General features: G+C 35.9%; 1 protein-coding gene across 4 annotated transcripts in view; it reads right to left on the reverse strand.

Moving 5' to 3' along the window:
* The window catches only part of stag1a (stromal antigen 1a), a 49,401-nt gene extending 28,844 nt beyond the window's left edge, over positions 1-20,557 (reverse strand). For 2 of the 4 annotated variants that reach the window (XR_007933407.1, XR_007933405.1), the window contains exon 1: positions 20,266-20,557. The gene's annotated coding sequence lies outside the window, so the exon portion shown is untranslated. The remainder of the gene's footprint in view (positions 1-20,265) is intronic. The other 2 variants (XM_051918507.1, XM_051918500.1) reach the window with 2 other exon arrangements.
* Positions 20,558-21,748: the final 1,191 nt, after the last annotated feature.

Here is a 21,748-nt window from a genome sequence, read left to right on the forward strand (position 1 = left end):
TTAGTTGTTTTGATCCATCTAACCTTAATCAATAAGTTTATGACACAAAAAAACACTAGCCTAACTCATATAAATTTTAAATATTGTTACAGACAGTCAATAATAAAACAAGAACAAATAATCAATTACGAGCAAAAGCCCAAATAAATACAACAGAACAAACATACAAATTAAATAAACAGTTCTTTTCAGGTTTTTCATGTAGGTCTAAACTATATTTTCAGGTACAGTAATAGTAATCAAATGTAAAATATTACTGCATAGTCTTCACTGTATAAATATAGATTAACCCTTATTAAAGTTATTCAGTCAAGAGCAGTGAGTGATTTTTTCTGTCTTTTGTTTGATTAACATAAAAACCTGACAGCAGCAGGAATATTAGGCTGCTGTCACTTTAAGAGCTGCACGGATCCAATACACTGTTACACGTGCATCTAATCTCATGTTTACATTCACTTAAGACATAACTAGCTATCTTTACGATGATACTCCACAAGACGGGCAATTTGACATAATTTTGTGTGAACATGTCCGTGCATGTCAAGAAGACGTGATAGAAGCTGTGTCTCATTTTGAAGGCTGTGTCCTCCGGAAGTTGCATTCGAAGGTTGCATACGTCATTGATTCTGTATCATTTCAGAAAAGTAAGTAGGACACACTGAATGCGACTTTCGAATGCGCCCTTCTTTCACAGGAATTCGGAGGATGCGTGAGGTGTATCCTTCGCCACTGCAGATAGCCCACAATTCTTTGCGTCGCTGTTAACAACTGTCATTTATTTGAAAAATGTAAAAAAAAATAAAAATAAAATGGTGACTTCGGCAGATGTACAAGCGAAGATGTGGTGTTTAAATGTAAGTAGTTTCAAGCTTGTTTTTGTTTTAAAATGTTCTTCTTAATTTCCTCCTCCTTTGTCTCTGTAACAGATATCTGTTGTACATACACCGCAGCTCCTCAAACATTAACCAAAATAAAACAAGTAAATACATTTTCTTTTCAAATTATTTTCCAAATTTATAAATCATTTTCATTCAATTGTTGTGAGAGCGCAACGACGCTGTAGTGAACGTGTTGGCATAGCAACGTGATACTTCCTGGTCCAACAAAGGACGTCTCGTTTAATTCTGGTTAAGGACACTCCGTATACCGCATGCTCTGGAGGATGCAGCCTTCGAAATTAAATTAAATGAGACACAGCTAGAGTATTCGTGTGCTATGAGACGCGGCAATCTGGGCGCACGCTTTGAATGTGTGTTGCGAGTACCAAACTGAGAGAGTACGCGGGTACTTTCGTGTTTATGTGCGCTTGAATATTTCAATTGGCAAGGCTTATAAATGCGCAAATTACCAACTTCCGTGAAGATGCAGCACTGGCCTGATCGGGCAAGTGACAGTTCTGTCAACTGGCCCGAGAGTCTTTCACGCTGGCCCCGGACCCTTGGGCAGTCCTTATTGTCGAGCCCTGTAATATGCTGATTTGCTGCTCAAGAAACATTTCGTATTATTGCCAGTGTTGAAAACAGTTGTGTTGTTTAATATTTTTTGAGGAAACCATGATATATTTTTCTTCAGGATTCTTTGATAAACAGAAAACATTCATTTGTAAGAGAAATCTTTTGTAACAATGTAAAAGAATTTACTCGTACTTTTAATGCATCGTTGCTGAATTAAAGTATATTTAAATATTAATTTAAATATGTTACGAATAATCTAAACATAAAAAGAAAACCTTTCAATTGTACTTAATTCACATTTAATCATAAATAAATGAATAAATAATCATAAATAAATGAATAAGTAAAACAAACAAACAAACTGTGATATTGTCATATACTGTTACCGTGAAATAAATGACTCATCATACCGGGATATAACATTTTGGTCATGCCGCCCACCCTTATTGTGATGAGGTGAAAACTGGAAGTAACACACAGACATACAAAAAATCGGAAGATGATTTTATCTGACGTCACACAAACACACAAACTAAAACAACATCCAGTACTGAAGTTCAGACACATCAAAGCCAATCCCAATTCTCAAAATAAATATGGAACGTGGAGCATGTTTAAATATGAAAAGCCAGAGCAATTCTTATTGCTTCTGAAGATAAAATAGCTGAAGAGATAAATCAGATTGGTAGAGTATATCCAAAAGGACATCCTGTAGATAAACAGTCCTTGCCACTGACTGATCTCTCCCGTGTGCACTTGCTTCATTCAGCCAATCAAATCAAACCTGCAGCTTATGACCTACAAGGGTTGCCATGGTAATGCCTGCCTTCTGGAATACATGTCATGCATGTTAAGTGCTTTACAGTAAAAGCAACACACGCATGCGTGGAGCACGTTCACATCCCTGGCAACTACTACTAAACCTCTCACTCACACACGTGCGTGTGCACCGGCACACACACACACACAACGGAGCTATTAATCCACCAGCCACAAGCGACACACACGCGTGAGAGAGTAGGCGTGCTTTCACAAATATCGACTGATACAGGAAGAATTACTTTAAGATTACACAAGGAGGCTTTTTAATTAAATAACACCCACTTACAGTCAACTTATATATAATGCGATGCACCAAGAGAGAGAAGTTCAGTGAGTCGCTCAGGACAAACCGTTCACTTTAAGGAGGTGGATCACACAAGGACGCGGGTTCTAAGGCTTCTTACAGTGAATGCATGAAATTTAAACATTATACAGCTATACATCAAGGGAGAAGCTGCACTTCATGAGAAGACTGGCCTAACATGACCCAGATTCAAAAGACCACAACTATAGGCACAACACTATTAATGTGGTTACAATAAAGTACAGCACTGAGACCACATTGAAAATCTAGGATAAATAAGTTTAAGAATTTTGATAAATGTATAACAACAAAAAAAAAGTTATGAGGTAAACTGAATAAGAGATATTAATGATTTGGCACTATTTTCAGGTCACTAATCAAATATGCACGAGAGTATCGGAACAATGTCGAAATTGGCCGATAAAGGCTTAAAATGTAATCATCGGCACCGGTCGCGTCTCGTTTGCCATTCCAAAGACTTTAGATGTACTCATTTTACTTATAAATGGGAGAAAGTTCAATGCGCAACATGACAGATTAAGTACCGCCTTCTAAATAAAAGAGCCAATCGATGATTGATAAAGTCGTCACGTCACTGCAGCTGCAGTTTAAATCTCTGGTTGCTATAGAAACAGTCAGTGTTTTGAGACGTGCACTTGCGCATGTACATTGGCGGAGCTAACCTGAAAAACATGTTTGTTTTTTACGCTATTTGAGCATAAGAAACAACATTTATGGGACAGTTAATGTCAGATTTTGCTGCTGATTTGAAAAATGTTATTCAATTGTGAGTTTGGTTTTGAGATTGGTCTTGGATACCTGAAATAACTCTCCAGAGGCATTGCAAATATGGCTGCTGAGTGAGGAGACTTTCCTTGAAAGGGGCGAAACCAAACACTATAGATATACAAAGATGGTTCACACCTTTTACTTAGGCAGGGCTCCAGACTGAAACCTAATGGTAACCAAATGGTTTAATGTAGTAACGCTAACTGTAACCATGGTATTGTGGCAGAAATAGTCGAATGTTTTAACATTATTCTTTTTCAGGGTTCATACAACCTTTTGAGAGTGAAATTCAAGCACTTTTTTTTCAATGATTTTCAAGTACTTGCACTTATTAATGCAAAATAATAGTACTTTTATGACTAAATTACCTTTATGATTAAAAATCGCCCCACCCCCCAGCGGACCCAAATCAGGTGCTGGCGCCACCATCTGTAGAACTTGGTGGCACTGGTGCTACTGCACTCAAATGTTAGTCTGGAGCCCTGTTATGAATGAGAGAAACTGCAACATGCAATATGGCAGAATACGTCCCGCCTTCTAAATAAAAGGGCCAATCGCTGATTGGTAAAGTCATTGCATCACTGGAGCTGGAAAAACAAGCTTTTTTAGCACTATTTGAGCATAATAAACAACATTTATGGTACAGTTGTAAGATTTTGTTGCTGATTTAAAATGTTATTTAATTGTGAGTTTGGCCAGCAGTTTTTGACATTTCAGGAGTCCCCCATTCAAATAGATAGGACTTGGTCTTGGATGCCCGAAATAGCTGCCCAAAGGCTAGAAAAGGACTAGAAAAGCAGCAGCAGCCCCCACCCCGTATGGAGTTTTATTTATATTTAGGGAACCACTGTTATTAGACTAAAATGAAAAGTATAATACACAAATAACATTAAGCTACTTCTGTTTCTGAATAAATAAAGTAGTAATTGATGTCATAAAATCATGAGTCGGATTTTATTTAAATGGTCAGAAGCTACAACCTACATGAAGAATAAAAACATGACACTTGTACATTTTTATTAATCTGTAAAATATCTTTAAACAGATGATGAAAATAACTTGAATCCAAGGAGCTCTAAAAGAATTTTAGAATTTTATCTGAGGTTAAAGGCGGCGTCCTTCAATCAAAGTCATGCCACCCACGCTTCACGTGTTGATGATTTCAGCTTCAAATGTTAAATCTACAAATAAAATGTTTAGGTTACAACTGCATCTGTCTTATAGTCCGTCTGCATAGTCTTATTAAAGCAAGAAATGACATAACATTTATTTAGCTCTAACAAGTTTGGTAAAGAGACCTCAGAACTCTGAAACCAGAATGAAAAAATACAGATTTTGGTCAATGAAAAATGATTCATTTATAATTCCTGCACAGGAGAGACTTGGTGTTGTTCCCATACAAAGGAAAAAAATATATATGTATAACGGTATCAGCATCGACCAAAATGAGTTGAAAAAATATCGGCAAAAATCCAATCAAGCATCCCTAAAAAATTGACACTGATGATGTGACTTTGTACAGACATTCTTGCTTCCATTCAGACACAAGATGCTGTTTGGATCATCTGCTGAAAAACATGATCTTCAGGTTTGACACAAACTTGTGGAGTTAATGCAGTTTCAATACTGCTGTAATTAAAGAAAAATGGATCATAACAAAAGACATTTTGAAAATGTTCACCTAAATTGTTACGATAATAAAATTTGTAATAGAAATCCTGTATTACATTAGAAAACACAAAATCTATATATATAGAGACCTGCACGTTTTTATTACACAGTTAGAGAAAGAAAAAAAAGACAGAACATGTGTACCTATGTATTGCTCGATTTATTGAGCAGCTTTTTTGTGCCGTATCAGGCAGCTGTTAAATTATCAAGAAGGTGTACTTGTCAGATGTTGCCAGAATGCACTGGAATAAAAACTCTTAAAGAAAACATTTTGGGATGAAGGCCAACAGCACATCAGCAGAGCTATAGAACAGGGTGGATGATCTGCTGTGATGCCGTTTTCCAATTATCAGCATCGCAAATCTAGTAAAGTTTTTCATACTTTCATTTTTTTTTTAATGTAGTACACATTTATAACGCTTTACTTTGTTATATTACCTTGGCAGTTAATCAAAAAAAAAAAAAAAAAAAAAAAAAAAAAACACTGTGAGGGTGAATGGAAATGCTATAATGGATTTTTTCTTTGTTATTGGAGCAAATGGGAATACAAAAATTATATTTGCTGTCATCTCCCGTTCACCACTATAGAGGTTTACACAACTATGACGACTTCCGCTTCCGAGAACCCTGGAAATGTGCAAAGGGTGCGTTTGTAAGTTTAATCACTGTGAGATTTTATTTTTTATGTTTATTAATTTTATTTAGTTTATTAATTATTAATTTTCCCTAAAAAAATGCGTTGTTGGACATTTAAAACATATATCTGCCTTTAAAGTCAAAATAATAACAATTACTTTCTCTATGCATGATCCTTTTTTTGTTGTTGTTTTTGTGATCTTTAATGAAAATGAAGAATACAGCTGAAATTAAGCATACCTGGTACATCACAGTAAAATGGGGTTTCATGTTGACTTTAATAAACATCAATTTTTCATTCAAAAGCTTTGGCAGGCAATTTGAAATCTAGACATCGTGGCCACGTTCAAAATGTGAAGGCATTAGCTGAATGACTGTCCTCCATTCGGTCAAGGGCAGAAACCCTATTAAGAGTAAATCAATGGAGGCTGATGGGAGGCTGGTGAACAGGCTAAACTGATCGCCTCTTAATGTGACACAGGGCAGAATAAGAGGGTGAAATGACATGCTGGGCTACAGAAACAGATGTCTCTGCGGAGAAATGAGAATTTCTTCAAAGCTGTGTGATCACACATTAAAGCTTTTTAATCTTCCTTATCTGTGACATAAACTACAGATAAAAGACTCTCTTGCAGATTGTTAGTCCACCATTACCAGACAAAATGATGAAAAATAAATGAAGACTAATAATATAGTCAAAAAAATATAATAAAACAAATTATCTGCAATGCTGTTTGCTAGTGGCAGAGAAATTACACTCATTTTCATGATTACTAAAACTCCCATCTGTCCTGCAGAGGGAGGAAAATAAGATAATGACAGTGCATGATTTTGAGGTTATACACGTAAAAAGGTACAGTTTCAAAAATCACTATTTTCATCCAAACTCATGATCTGATTGACTGGATAAGTGGAGACTTTTTGCCTTACAGAGCAGGAGAACTACATTACATGACAAAACACATTAATGAAACCGGATCTGTGTAAGGCAGCAGCTTGAGTTCTCTGTTGATTTGTTCACCACAGTCTGTAATTCCATCTGCTCTCCTTGAATCACACATATTTCAGGACCCCGTCTCGTCCGTGGGAAAGAGCCCCAAGCGTACAGAACATATGGAACATGATGAAGTAAAAGCCTTAGTCTGCACATAACCAGCCGAGTGCAGTGTTAACAAAAGGGCTTTGTTGAGACAAGCCATCGTCACGACCGCAGCTCTGAGACGTACGCTACAAAGAGGCCATTCACCTGTGGGAAAGGAATGTCAGGTGAGGGGATGATGGCTGAGCAGAGAGACATTTTAAGAATCACAATCTTAAGCACACAGACAGACAGAAAAAGAAAACCTGAGGACGATCCGCCAGGATATGTGAATAAGCTAAAACCAGCAAGAGTTGAAATAGCCTGCTTGCTCAATATCAGTGTTATTTTAGTATCAAGATAGCATACTATTATAGTTTTTCCCCAATATTTTTAATTAGTTTTTTAAATATTTTATTTTATTTCAGTTAACGATTATTTTATTTCAAGTAACGAAAATGTATTTTCTGGTTTTACTTAACTATTATAATAACCATGCTCTATATGTCCATCTATGACTAGATATTAAATCAAAACCAATCCAGACATATTAACTGTATTACAGGCATTCATAATAATGTCTTCATACAATGCCCCCCCAAACTGGCAATTAATAGGTTGCTGTCTCTTTAAGACCGAATGCACGGATCCAATATAATGATACACATTCGATTTCTTTCTCAACTGTTTCCGTTCACTTAAGACATAGCCCGACTGAGTTTGAGAATACTTGCAGAGTCTGGTATTTTGACTTATAGTACGGGGCTGTTGAATGCTCGAATCTGTTTGGTTGACGAACGTTCTAAGTTGTGCAATTATTTTCAGGGAAACGCACGGCTAAAGTAGTTCTAGGCAGGTCTTGACCGCATTACAGTTGCATATCACTTCGTCAAATGATTTCAGTTATTTCAATAGGTCCTCCAGCCTATAACCGCAAAAGAAACAAAACCCACAACGACACTGACCAAGAAAATATTAATTTGGTTTAATGGTTTTTGCCACAAAATACATTTTATTATGTCCTGAAAGGTCATACTCTCTTTCTCCCGCTCTCTCTCTCTCACTCAAACGCACACACATACAGGACACACACTCGCACAGAAACGAATTAATCAGTAAAATAGTTTAGCAACTTAAAAGCTACATGACATTTCTCACCAGCGAGGTAATAACGGTGTGGTTCTTGAGGTAGATAAACTTACAGTTTCGCTATTAGTAGAGACACTGCTGCCGAACACTGTTGGGAGACGTACAGACTGAGGTAGGCTAATTCTCTCTCTCTGTCTCTCTCATAACTGCATTAATAACTGCATTTAGTCTGCTATCAATGGCTTAAGCCTCCATTACTAGCTCTAAAATGATGTTTTGGAATTAGCAACGGAGGCTTGGAATAGGATGCGTAAGAAATTATTCCCACACACAAGAGTGTTTTAAGGACAAAAACCTGAAAAATGTATTGAGATGCAACATCTGAACAGTGTCTTGAAGTATAAGTATAAGCGGAATAATTGACTCCGGGCCGTTGAATTATTAGAAAATAGTGCACACTCTGCTTCACATCATGGCTGCATTACCACCTTGGGTGTGCATTATTTTCTAATAATTCAACGACCCGACATCAATTTATTCCTTACATAATAGTGTGAGTATGTGTCCAATCAAGCACATGGATAAGCGAAAGAGGAATCAATTGGCTGTTCGCGCACTTATTAAAATGCAACTCGTCGTTTTGGATGTGTGCAGCTGTGCGCACAGGTAACAGTGCGCGAGTATGTTGATGGTGAAACTTAGCAATTCATCTGCAAAACACATGCGTGCCGAACCATGGGGTCCGGTCCGTAAGGATCACGGATCAACTACAATCCATTTAAACCCTAATACAAACACATTTTTATTAGAACAAAAAGTTAAATCTAAATGTAAATGTCAAATATTGACTTCTTGGCTCAACAGTTTCATTGTTGGGAGTGTTGTGGAAAAGTAGATATTACATTTTGATATTATTATTAATGTGATTTATTTTTCTCTAACAGAAGCATGACATCATATCCTGGATGCCCATATTTGGGATTTGAAGAAAGGCTAATATTGCATTCTTAATTCTTAACCAAAACTTTAGTGGAAAATGTCCACAGTCATGAATACATAACTATGAATCCACAACTATGAATCCACACATATTACATCTGTCATGTTGGCACTGTCATGTAATCTACACTGTCAGCCATTTTGTTGTTCTGCGCTATTTCCCATGATTTCATGACATAGAAAAGTCTCAATAGAAGCAGAAGGTCATCTGGCTGCTGTTTAAAGGATTAGTTCACTTTTAAATAAACTTTTGCTGATCATTTACTCACCCCCATGTCATCCAAGATGTCCATGTCTTTCTTTCTTCAGTTGAAAAGAAATTAAGGTTTTTGATGAAAACATTCCAGGATTTTTCTCCATATAATGGACTTCAATGGACACCAAATGGTTCAAGGTCCAAGTGACAGTTTCAGTGCAGCTTCAAAGGGCTTTAAACGATACCAGACGAAGAATAAGGGTCTCATCTAGTGAAACGATCGGTCATTTTCGAAAAAAAAATAAATAAATGTATATGCTTTATATAAACAAACGCTTCCACCAAAACCGCAATTCCGTATTCTCCAAAAAGTTTACGCTGTATGTCCTACACCTACCCTATTCAACTTACGGAAAAAATGTAACTGGTGCTGCGTTCGTTCCGTAAGTAGAATAGGGAAGGCGTAGGACATACAGCGTAAACTTTTTTGAGAATATGGAAATGCGGTTTTGGTGGAAGCACTTAGAAGGCGAATATTTGTTTATATAAAGAATATACATTTACATTTTTTTCGAAAATGACCCATCGTTTCGCTAGATAAGACCCTTATTCTTCGTCTGGTATCGTTTAGAGCCCTTTGAAGCTGCACTGAAACTGTAATTTTGACCTTCAACCGTTTGGAGGCCATTGAAGTCCACTATAAGGAGAATAATCCTGGAATGTTTTCGTCAAAAACCTTCATTTCTTTTCGACTGAAGAAAGAAAGACATGAACATCTTGGATGACATGGGGGTGAGTAAATTATCAGGAAAAGTTTATTTAAAAATGGACTAATCCTTTAAGGAATATTGCATATTTAGATATACAACTCATGTGACATGCTGATTTTTGCACACTATAAGAAATAGGCATAATAATTGAATGTTCAAAAAGGTGAAGTTAGTGCTGAGAAAAGGTCTACCATCCTTTGTTTGCAGAAGCCACTTGGTTTAAAATCCAATGCAAAGACATTCATACATTTTTAAGTATTTAACTGCACTATATAATTATAAAGGAGCACGGTCTGTAGCAGCAACTCTGTGTAACATCTAAATCTCACAGACACTATACTGCACACTAATGAGATAAGGTGCTCAAAACAGCAGATGACTGACCCAGGGGACGTGAGAAGCCCTTAATCATAAGGGATCTTTCTCCACTGATGGGAAGTCTACAGGATTAACCCTGAATGCAGAGCTCACTATAATCTTCCTTCATCACTGCTAAACAATACTACAGAGCAGCAGGAGGAAAAGCTCATAGGCAGTAAAACTGCTCAGCGTGTCATGGGTTCTCCTAAATCTGAAATGCTGCAAGACCTAGATCAAGTACAAACAATAGTGTACAAACATGGGTCATTCAACCAAATTTTGGAAACTTTTCTGCTCAATTTTTTTGATTTTGAAAGACAAACAAATAGTGGTTGTAAAATATTCCTCCATGACAAATATTTATATACAAATATTAATATTTTGGCTTTCATCACTACTTTGTGGAGGGGGGTCAAAATGACAATTTTCACCTGAGATTTGGAGCCAATTACAGGGGGTAAAAATGACTTCAGAAAGATGGCAGCATTGTTATTTTATTTTTACACAGAGATTGGTAGGTTTGTAAAATCTGCTGACTTTGGCAATCTTTGATGCATTATATGCCAATGGTGAAAAAGCAGTTTTCAAGTTATCTTTTTTTTTTTTTTTTAACTCAACCTGTAACTCAAAGGCCTGGTTTCACAGACAGGGCTTAGATTAAGCCAGGATTAGGCCTTAGTTCAATTAGGGCATTTAAGTAGCTTTTATAAACATGCCTCAAAAAAAACACATTACTGGTGTGTGTCTTCTTGAGACAAAACAATGGCACTGACAATTTTTAAGATATGTCAGTGTAAGTTGCAAACCAGCTTAAACATGCATTTTGGTCTGGGACTACCCTTAAGCCTTGTCTGTGAAACCAAGGGTAAAATTATTAAATATATCTTAGTATCCTTTTAGATTTTGGTTCTTAAACTTTTCTTTTGGTATCTTCATTTTTAAGGTGCTATATGATTTAATTCCAGAGATATTGGAATCTCAATAGGGCTCCAAGAGTAAATTGTTTAAATTGTACACATTATCAATGGTAAAAAAAACAAAATGTGGGCCACTTTGCATACAGTTGATACTTTTTTTCTTTTAAAGAGGAATTTCTAAAGAACAAATAATGTTGAAACTAGAAATGTTATCTTGTTTCCCTTTATCAAAACAATTGCATAGAACATTCCCTTCCAGAGTACCATAGGCTAAATATTATTTTGCATGCAACTCAAGAATTATATAAGATATCTCAATATTATTTTACATTCTGGTTCTTAGCAAATGTTTCTTATGGTATGTTATTATTTAAGGCCCCATATGGTTCAATGCCATAGATCTGATGATCTCAATGCGGCTCCATGTCCAAATCGTTGAATATTACCCATTTTTAAGGGTCAAAAACCAAATGTGGGTCACTTTGCACACAGCTGATACGTACTGTAATTAAAGGGGAATGTCTGAAGAATAAATAATGTTAAAACTAGAAATGTAGCTTGTTTCCCTCCATCAAAACAACTGGATAATTGGAAAATGGGGGGAGGGTGCTTTTTCCCATTTTTGAACTGTCACCATTTAATATGGTGGCATATAATGTAACAAAGATCGCTAATTTGCTAAAGTCAACCGATTTTACTAACAGACCTACTAATTTCTGTGTAAAAATAAAATAATGATGCTGATCTTTCTAAAATAATTTTTACCCCCTTATAATTTGCCTCAAAATCTTGGCTTTCTTCTTCATTTTTGCAAGTCTTTCACCAGAAAATACATTTTCAAAATCAAAATTTTTAGCCAGGGATCTCTGGTTGAGTTGACATGGAATGATCCACATATGCTGTGTCTCATTTCGAAGGCTGCGTCCTCCGGAGGTCACATTTGAAGGGTGCATACGTCGTCTAGGCAGTCTCATTTAAGAAAAGTAACCATTAGATTGCAAAGAAAGAAAGAAATTACAGTATTTTACACCTCACGAGGAATAACAGTCAATTTGTTTAGGGTTACTTTTCTTAAATAAGACATCCTTGATGATGGATGCAGCCTTCAAATGCGACCTCCAGAGGACACAGCCTCTGAAATTAGACGTGGCTATAGATTTTCATTGGACTCATGGACACTGACATCATCAACACAAGATATGGGAAACTGATGCAATCAACCCCAGGTGGCTGGATGCCCTATAGGTCATAAACCCCATCCTCTCCATGTAAACAAATGGTATGTAAGCCAAATTAAACAATCATATTACACTTCAAGTAAATTAGTGCTGGGTGGTAAACTGGTTCATCCAGTAAACTGGTTTCCATTTTTTCGCAACCGATATGTATATTTCAAATACCCCATACCAGTATTCTAAAATATAAAACAGGGGTTAACATCATGATTGAAAGCTGTAATTGACAGCTTCTCAGAGTGAAGTAATCACGGAGGCACCAATGGGCTTTTTTGGGGATATAACTATGTGGTTAGTAGTTGTATTTACCTTATTTTAACAAGCCTTCAGTTGTACTACAATCAGCAGACATAAAAATTGAAGCAGACAGGCTACTTAAAAAAAGTTCAGGGGTGTGTGCTTACGATTGATTCTGTGGGAGAATCAATACACTATCTTAAAGTAAATTAGAAATATAGCACTAAAATTTGGGCATCAAAACATTATAATGTACAGGATATTAATTTGCTAAATTACAGTATATACACATTTTAAAGATTAACTTTATGATCTAAGACAGGGCTACTAAATTGGCAGCCCGTGGGCCAAATTCATCCCGCCAAACATCTTCATCTGGCCCAAGGGCACCCCCATCTCCTACCCCCTATTTTCTTGGCGTTGCAGCTAAATATTTTTAGATATGTGGCCGTTTCTGTTTCGTATTAAAAACATCAAATGCTAAATAAACCAGAAGCATTACAAAAACAGCGCTACTAGTCTGAACTATGAGAAAAACAAAGCTTTTCAAAACTCGTAATAAATTGAACTAATTGCTTCGCAAAATGATTCACTGTATCGAAGCACAACCTTGTTTACTGAAATCACGTGGCTTTGGCAGTTCGATATGCGATCCGAAGCACTGGTTCAAGACAAAAGTTTCGCAAAGGCTTCAAGTAGTGCTAGTAGGTTTTTGAAAGTGCCCATCACTAGTTTGAACTATGCAGCACAGCCCAGTGGATAACGCAATCAATGCTAGCTCAAAAGAGTTGCATTTACTCCTGGTCTGGACATGCCACGACATCCAGGGAGAACTGTTTCAATTCGACACACACATCTCTGTTAAAAACTACAAATCACTCGAAGATTAAACTAGTTTTAAATCAGATGAAAGAAACAGCCTCGACATTCCCAACGAGAATATAGTAATTTATATTGTATTAGATTTATTAGGTGGGTAAGGAAATATAATTCATTTTTGTTATAAAATTATGGCAGTTTCTTTGTGAAGGTGTGTGTATAGTTTTCACCTGTGTTTAGGCTACTGTTTTTTGTTTATAACATACAGATTTTACAGAAACCTTAAAGGGATAGTTTAACCAAAAATGAAAAATGAATTTCTTTCTTCTGCTGAACGTAAAGGAAGTTATTTTGAAGAATGTGGGTAACCAAACAGTTGTGGGGCACCAGTAGGGCTGCAACAACTATTCGATAAAATCGATAATGAAAATAATTGACAACGATTCTCATTATCGATTAGTCGGGTCTGCCCACCGTGCACTGAAAACATCTGACAGTAGCGTCAAATTACAGCATTGAATAATGCATTTCTATGGACAAAAATGCATCTAAAATATTGAAGGAAACAGATTAAGCAGCTGCAGGAAAGGTATGTGATCAAAGCTGATCAAAACATGAGAATTCTTTATTTTAAGCTTCAAGCTAATGCATTAGCGTAATCGCTTGCCCTGTCAGGCGCTTTGACAGATGCATGTTTCCTCAGCGCAAAACATTCATTCTACATCTATATCCTTGTCTATATATGTTGCAAATTCACACGAGCATTTCCATTTTGCATAAAGACTTGTCCTTACAGTCTGCGTTAAACTTCAAACTTTACTGAATGAGTGCCGGTGCGCACACTTGCGTCAGACAGACGAACGCGGTAGAGAGGGAGACAATTAATATTCAGTGCAAAAATATTCATTTTGCTGAAACATCTGTTGTTTAAAGTTAAATTTAGATTTAAAATATTAAGTCATTTAAGTATTTTATGAGAGTAGTAACTGTAAAGAGATAACAACGTGTAATTGAATATAAATGTAAGACGTTTCTTATAGCCTATTTACAGGATCAAGAAATGACAGTAAGAGTTGACTGTGTCCAGAGTGAATGTGTGTGTTCCTGCAAAACACTTATCTTGCCTGTTCGTTAACACTGACTTTGTGTTTTTCTTTACTATCTTTATTACCATCTTAGTTTGTAATGTAGAGATTTACACTATATTCACAATATACAGTGCTTAACAAATTTATTAGACCTCTGCCACCCAATGTAAGGTTTCTGCCACAGCTGTCCTAAACTATCAGTACTACTAATCATTTTTCATGTTTCTGTAATGGTTAATCCACCAGTATGTGTTCTTTAGTCACAGCAGTATTTCTAATGCTACAATATAATTATTGTTGTTATCCATGAATTTTCGATTTTACTGTTTTACAAGAAAGGCAGAAAAAAAGCACTTTATAGCTGTTGTTTTTTTTACAGATGCCCAATTACAGCCAATAACAACAGACTGTTATTAAGTTTTTTTGGATATTATGTGTGAATAATGACTATTTAGTTGTTTCAGTTTGTTATTTGCCTAGTAATAGGCAATAACATTTTTAGTTTTAAACAAGTTTCTAATAAATTAAGCACTGTATGTTTTCATAGCATTCAATTGGCACATTTGTTGTACATTGGGCAGGATGTGCAATAATGTGCCCAAAAAAAAAAATTAGGATTTTTATCTGATTAATCGAAAAAATTATCGGCCAACTAATCAAAAAATAATCGTTAGTTGCAGCCCTAGGCACCAGTGACTTCCACAGTTTTTTTTTTTTCTATACTAAAGTCAATGGTGCCCCAGAACAGTTTGGTTACAAAAAAAATCTTCAAAGTATCTTCCTTGGTGTTCAGCAGAAGAAAGAAATTCATACAGGTTTGGAACAACCTGAGAGTGAGTAATAATATAATATATATAACATAGTGATCTTGTTATCCCTGCTAATCCATACACCAAATCCTGGTACAACTGATGAAATGAATAAAATACATTTAATGTGCATCAAACCTGAAAAACAAAGGCAGACCGTTGACTAGTATAAAATCACTTTACTAGGTGGGGTGTGTAAATGCAGCTGTGGCTTTGAGGCATGACAATGTGCTGACTTCCTGCTTTTTTTTCTGGAGGGTTTGTTCAGCAGAGACACCAAACACACATTAACTCTGAAAAAGAGAAGGTCCTGAAGACTGAGAAAGACATTTCAGATTCTCTAAGGTTACACGCACACATACAAAGCAGCAGCTGGTGCTGAATGTGTGAGAAACTACAGTAATAACTGATGAGACAGATCCACTGGGAGCTTCACTAGAGGCTAGCAAATGTGTTTCACCAGAAGACAATACCATTATATTCTTCGCAAACAGCAACCTAAACAACAACAAAAGCACTTTCATCCCCACAGTAGTGAGTCTGCACTGGTCACATGCAGTTGAATGGGACAGGCAGAGTGCTTTTGTGTTGGTGTCACTGCAGCAGCAGTCATGGCCGCCCCACTGCAGGCGCTCACAAAATGGAGACTGCAGGAGAGGGAGGAGAGACTCAGCATGGAGTCGTCTTACTCTCAGAGCTGCTGCACATTAACAAGCTTCACTCACATTCTTTCACTGAACACAAAGGACCCATTCACGTCTGTTTTAAGGATAACGCCGGCAAGGAAGATAATCACATATCCGTACAGTCAGACGTTTTGGAGCAGTGTGCTGACAAACTGAAGATGTCAGGTGAAATAATTGGTAATCTCACAGATCTGCTACAGACCCCCGGCTGACGGGAGGAGCGCAGTTACTGCCAATATGCTGGTGGTTCTTTGACTCTGGCCACTTTTTGACTCTGTATTGATCTTTATTAAAACTAATATTCAGCTTTTTTCCTTTTTGTTATATAATGGTGTATCGTGGAAACTTTTTACCACGCCTTCGTCATCATTTTAACTTTTTAAAAGACTTAAATGTCCATTTTTATCTTGATTATAAGTGCCATTATGAAAATGATTACATGTTACTATGATAATCTAAATAAAGTAAAATAAACAAATACCTTTTTTACATTTATTTAGTAAAATTCATATCAATTTTTACACAATTTATGACTATCCCTCAGTTTTTTCCCCACCATAATCAACAACTTTAAAGGTTTTTAAAGGTTAGTGTACTTGTTTACCAAGGAAAGATGAAATATGAAATTTACAATGTCCTTTCAATCACTGTCATTCCCACCGCAGTATGTTATTACACATACTGCTTGAGATGTGGTGGAAATGAGATGGAAGTTCTCCTGTGATGCATCATGTATGTTCACTGTTGGACAATGTTATTAGACAAAATAAATAAACTACTGCGAGTGTGAAAAGTGTTTATTAAGAGTGTTTATTTTCTAAAAGTTTAGAAAAAAAAAACATGTAAATTAAAGTAGATAGTATGTCATAGTAAAAGAGACTCTTTTGTATGATTTTAGTATCAACAGACTGAACCTTTCAACTCATTCACCCTTTTCATTAGACAGTCTTTGGCCTCAGGCCTGACAAAGACACTGATTAACTGCCAGCAAACAATCTGCTGTGCCGTGCCAAGTGAATGAACTCAAAATCTATTCAAAATCAACACTATTTTAGGTAAAGCTATTCATTTTGCATGAATAAAAGCCCAGATGTACAGCAATCTTTCAGCAAAGATAAATAATGCAATCTTCTTATGGATCTGGTCAAATGTAAAGTACTGATGCAAAGAAGCTGAAACTTATTCAGAATTTTACACCTAAACATGTACAAAAGTAGAGGGTATGTGTCATTATTAATTTTGTATCTAGCCTAGTATGTTATGTATAAATGAGCTCAAGATCAGAAATAGGAACACAATGAATGCTCACCTAAAGAGCATGATTTATATACATGCACTAATGCCAGATTCATCTGGTTTATCTAGATAACACACAGACAGAGCTGGCCATTTTTTAAGTTGAAATAATTTTTTCCTGCATTTCTGGCACTAAAGTAAACCATGTTGACATCAAACAGATCATTCTGAACAAGCACCCTTGCAATTATTAAAAAAAAAAAAAGAACAGAACAGAACAGGTTTTGGCTGCTAAGGGACTTGGGATAGTTCACCTAAAAATTAAAGTTCTGTCATCATTTACTTGTACTCAAGTTGTTCCATTTCTTTCTTCTGCCGAACACAAAAGAAGATATTTTGATGAACGTCGGTAACCCAACAGTTAATGGGCCCCATTGACTTCAATAGTATTTTTTTTTTCCATATTATGGACGTCAGTGGCTCCTATCAACTGTTTGGTTACCCATATTCTTCAAAATATCTTCTTTTGTGTTTCATACAGGTTCTGAACAACTTGAGAGTGAGTAAATGATTACAGAATTTCATTTTTTGACTATCCCTTTAAACATCACAGCTCTTGTTATCATTGATGCGCCCTGAGATCACCGACTGAATGTAACGGGAAACACCTTTCAGTTTTGCATAGCAGGATTTTGTATTTTCAATCCATTAGGAAAGTAAATGCAAAGTAGGAAAGCAAGTACATGGTTGGCTTGTTATAATAGTCTCTTTTCAGTCAGGTATACAGTTCACATACTGAACTAGAGTCAGCTTTCTCCAGATGGTTTTTTAATGGCCACACTTTCAACCACAGGATGTTCTACGTGCTGAAGCTGATTTCTTTTGGTTAACTCTGCACAAAAAAAGGGTAACATTATTTGCACATCACAGAAAAAGTCAGCTAGGGGTTTTCCTGACCACTGCTTGTCTCGAAGTGCAACGCTATGCGGGACACACTTCTGCAAAATTACAGCAATATTACAATATTGAAATTTAAGACTGAAGAAGTGAGGGCACAGCACAAGATCTTAACATTACAGAATACTGCATGAAATCATAAAATTCACACGATTTAATGTTAAAAAAAGGACTGTATAAGAATGATCAGCAAATATAACCAGAATAAAGTCACAAGTAACTGACCAAAATCTTTTCATGGCTGTAGGCTTGAAAATGTATGAAGTTGTTGTATTGATGATCACAGGACAACAATTACCAGGTTTTCTAGCTAAATAAATATAGGCTTACATGTCAATACTTTGTATTATTTACAGGTCACAAATAGCACTTACAGAATAACACTCAGGGATAAAACACCTTTTGACCAACAAAATTTCAGCCATTCATAAAAATAAATATTTAAATGAAAAAATTTGAAAAAATATTTCATATTTAAAAGCTAAACATAAACAAATAGGGAGAAAAATATTTTCCAAGAAATATCTTTTTTTTTTTAAATGCTTTTAGTATTTTTTTTTATCCAATGACTTGTCAGTGGATTTTTAAGATTATTAATTTACATAATTTTTCCATTCACTTTAAAGACTTTAATAACTTTCAGAAAATTCTAAAATGTCCAAATATTACCAGGTTTTCCAGGGCATTGATTTTGGAATTCATTATTAAACAAGTGTTATTTTAGTATTATGTATATACACTACTATAGTATTTATTATTACTTTTAATATTTTTATATTTTGGATTTACATTTTTATTTTAGTAGTTTTGACTTGTGTCATCTTTATTTTTTTAATAATTCTATTTAGCTTAATTTATCTTTATTTCAGTCTTAGTAACTTTAATACTTCAACTTATTTCAGTTGCCAAGGCAGCATTTCTAATTTCTCTCTAATTTAAGTTTTTTTTTTTTTAATTGTAAGATTTTAATCTAAAATAAATTTTATTTTGGCTTTATTTAAAGTAATGAAACTAATTTTAATAGTTTTAGTTAGCATTAAAAACACTACAAAAAGTTTCTCCCAGGAAATCTGATAAACCTTTCTTGGCAAAAAAAAAAAAAAAAAATTAAAATCTTGGAATTGGCATGTATAACATAAAACAGAGGACACGGGCATGTTAAACAGGAGATTTTGGAGTGTCCCTGTGTTTTTGAGATAAAGCTGAACTTTACCGAGAATAACTGCTCCAAAATATTAAAAAGTTGAGAATAACTGCTTCCAAATATTACATTTCAGCCACAACACATTTACCAAAAAGCCTTTAAAATAATTTAGAATTAAATTGCCTCACTAGCCAAGTTGGGATGCTGAAAACCTGCCTGAGTCAAGCAGAGAAATAACTAGTAATAACACAGGTGATGTGTGGGCTGACTGTGAAGTTTCACTACTAGTGTGATCTTCCTTCAGTCTGAGAAAGTACAGATGAAAACAAAGGTGAAAACTCAACCCCTCCCCCTCACAGTCACACACACACGTTTACCCACTAAAGTCTCTCACATTATATTCCTCTATTATAGCAACAGTATTACACCTGTCTGGCTCCTTCTTCTCTCCTCACACCATCTCTCACACTGGGATTAATCATGTTATCATGACTCAAGCACACCAGATTACATTTTAATCCTACTGTTGACAAGACTGTAATAATTTCTTGGCTTTGACAGATTAAATAACGGGACCTTCATTATATCATAGGGGAAAGAAAACTTGAGAAACAAACCAGCATCTACTCAAGCCCGCAGCAATCAGTGCCATAAACTGATCATTATATAATGAGTGCAGCTCACTGTCGCCGACAAACCCGAGGCAGCTCTGCAGACATATATGAGCTCAATTACACTTAAGAAAATAAGCCCGTGTCTTCATGACCGAGCCGTGTGTGGTCACAGAGCCGCAGACGAGCAGCCAAAGCTCGGCTACGGGTGTGTGGATCTGGCCTGAGGAGATGCAGTTAGTGTGAGAGCAGAGGAGAAGCCGCCCATCCCCCACCAGCCCCGCTGTCCTCCATCTTTAATCTCCAGACCCGCTACCCTTCACACACCACTAACGGCACAAAAACGCATACAACTCACCTGGGGTGCTCATGGTCGTAAAGGTCGGCGTTCCCGCTATTCGAAATTCGATAAAAGTTTTGCTAAATATGGATTTTTTAATTGAAAATTGGACCTGGAGAAGGAACCGCGCCTTTCAGAAGAGCAGCAATCCTAAACCGCCATCTGGTGGCATTTTCCACAATCGAATGGCGCGTGTTGACATCGGAGCCTGAGCGCCCTCTGGCGGACACAGCCGAGAATAGCCGCGACTCAGCGGGCGGCAGGGGGAGGAGGAGAGACCCTCATAACCAGGACAAGCATGTCTGCAGTTTACACGCTAAATTAGCACATATTTGATGCTGATGTGTTTCTTCATAAACAACAACAAAACGTTATTTGTGACTATTGGCGTTTAAACTATAGGATGGTAAAACATAATTGGACAACATTATAGGATTTATTTATATACAATAGCCTATATTTCATAGTGTAAATTAATGTTTCAGGAGCTCTAAAAATTATAAACCCCTGCAATTATTTCTCTGAATTGTGTTTGAACTTAATATCATTTTTCTAATATGTATTATAATGATTTTCATTCCTTTTAACTTTCAAAATAAATTTGTTTTTAATAGCATAGCATATGTGACCAGAGTGAATGATCAGTTGGTTTTATCATTATAGGCATGATCATGTTTTACTTCCTTTTTTATTTCTCCCTTTATTTCTGATTGCAATAATTGAATCTCGTCGGCTGGTTTTTCTTTGCTGTTCCGCGCATTTACATTTATGCGAAAACAACATAGGCATATTAAAGCCCTCAGTCTTCAGTAATTGACTAATCTGTATGTGACCTTTGTGTAATTGCACCAGGGGATTGGAGTGTAATGTATGTGGATGGTCTTCACACTGGCCTGGAGCTGTGGTCTGGTCCACACTACTGGCCTCTCGTATTGTTGCAGGGCTGATGAGTCATTCAAAATTAGAAGAAAGGTCTGAATCACAATGAAAACAACCTATTGGACCATCACAGATGCTGTGCCAAACATATAAAAATGGGATGAAGTGATATTCTGTGATATTTGCCTACACAAAATTGAGACATCAAATATGTCATATAATGTCTGTGAAACAATGGAAACAATTTCTAGTGTATTTTCACGTTTGCTAATGTAATAGGCACAATACAAGTTCTCATTAAAAATAAATAAATAAATAATGTGGTTTATCTGAATCATTTTAAGATTTTAGTAGGCTCTTTGTCATAAAAATATTATCAAAACATAGGAGCAATCTAAATATGCTGTATCTACCTCAAATCTAGGTACATTTGATAGAGACAAACAAACCAGACAGAAACAGATTAAAATTATATACACATTTTTTTCTAAATAAAATAAAGATTTTTTAAAAATGTATTTAGATAATATATTTTATTATTATATAATAGTATAACAAACTAAAATCAATCATTTTAAATGCTACCAGACAATTTAGGCATCACAACATTGTAACGTGCAAT

Source organism: Ctenopharyngodon idella, chromosome 2 (assembly GCF_019924925.1).
Source record: "Ctenopharyngodon idella isolate HZGC_01 chromosome 2, HZGC01, whole genome shotgun sequence".
Lineage (NCBI taxonomy): Eukaryota > Metazoa > Chordata > Actinopteri > Cypriniformes > Xenocyprididae > Ctenopharyngodon > Ctenopharyngodon idella.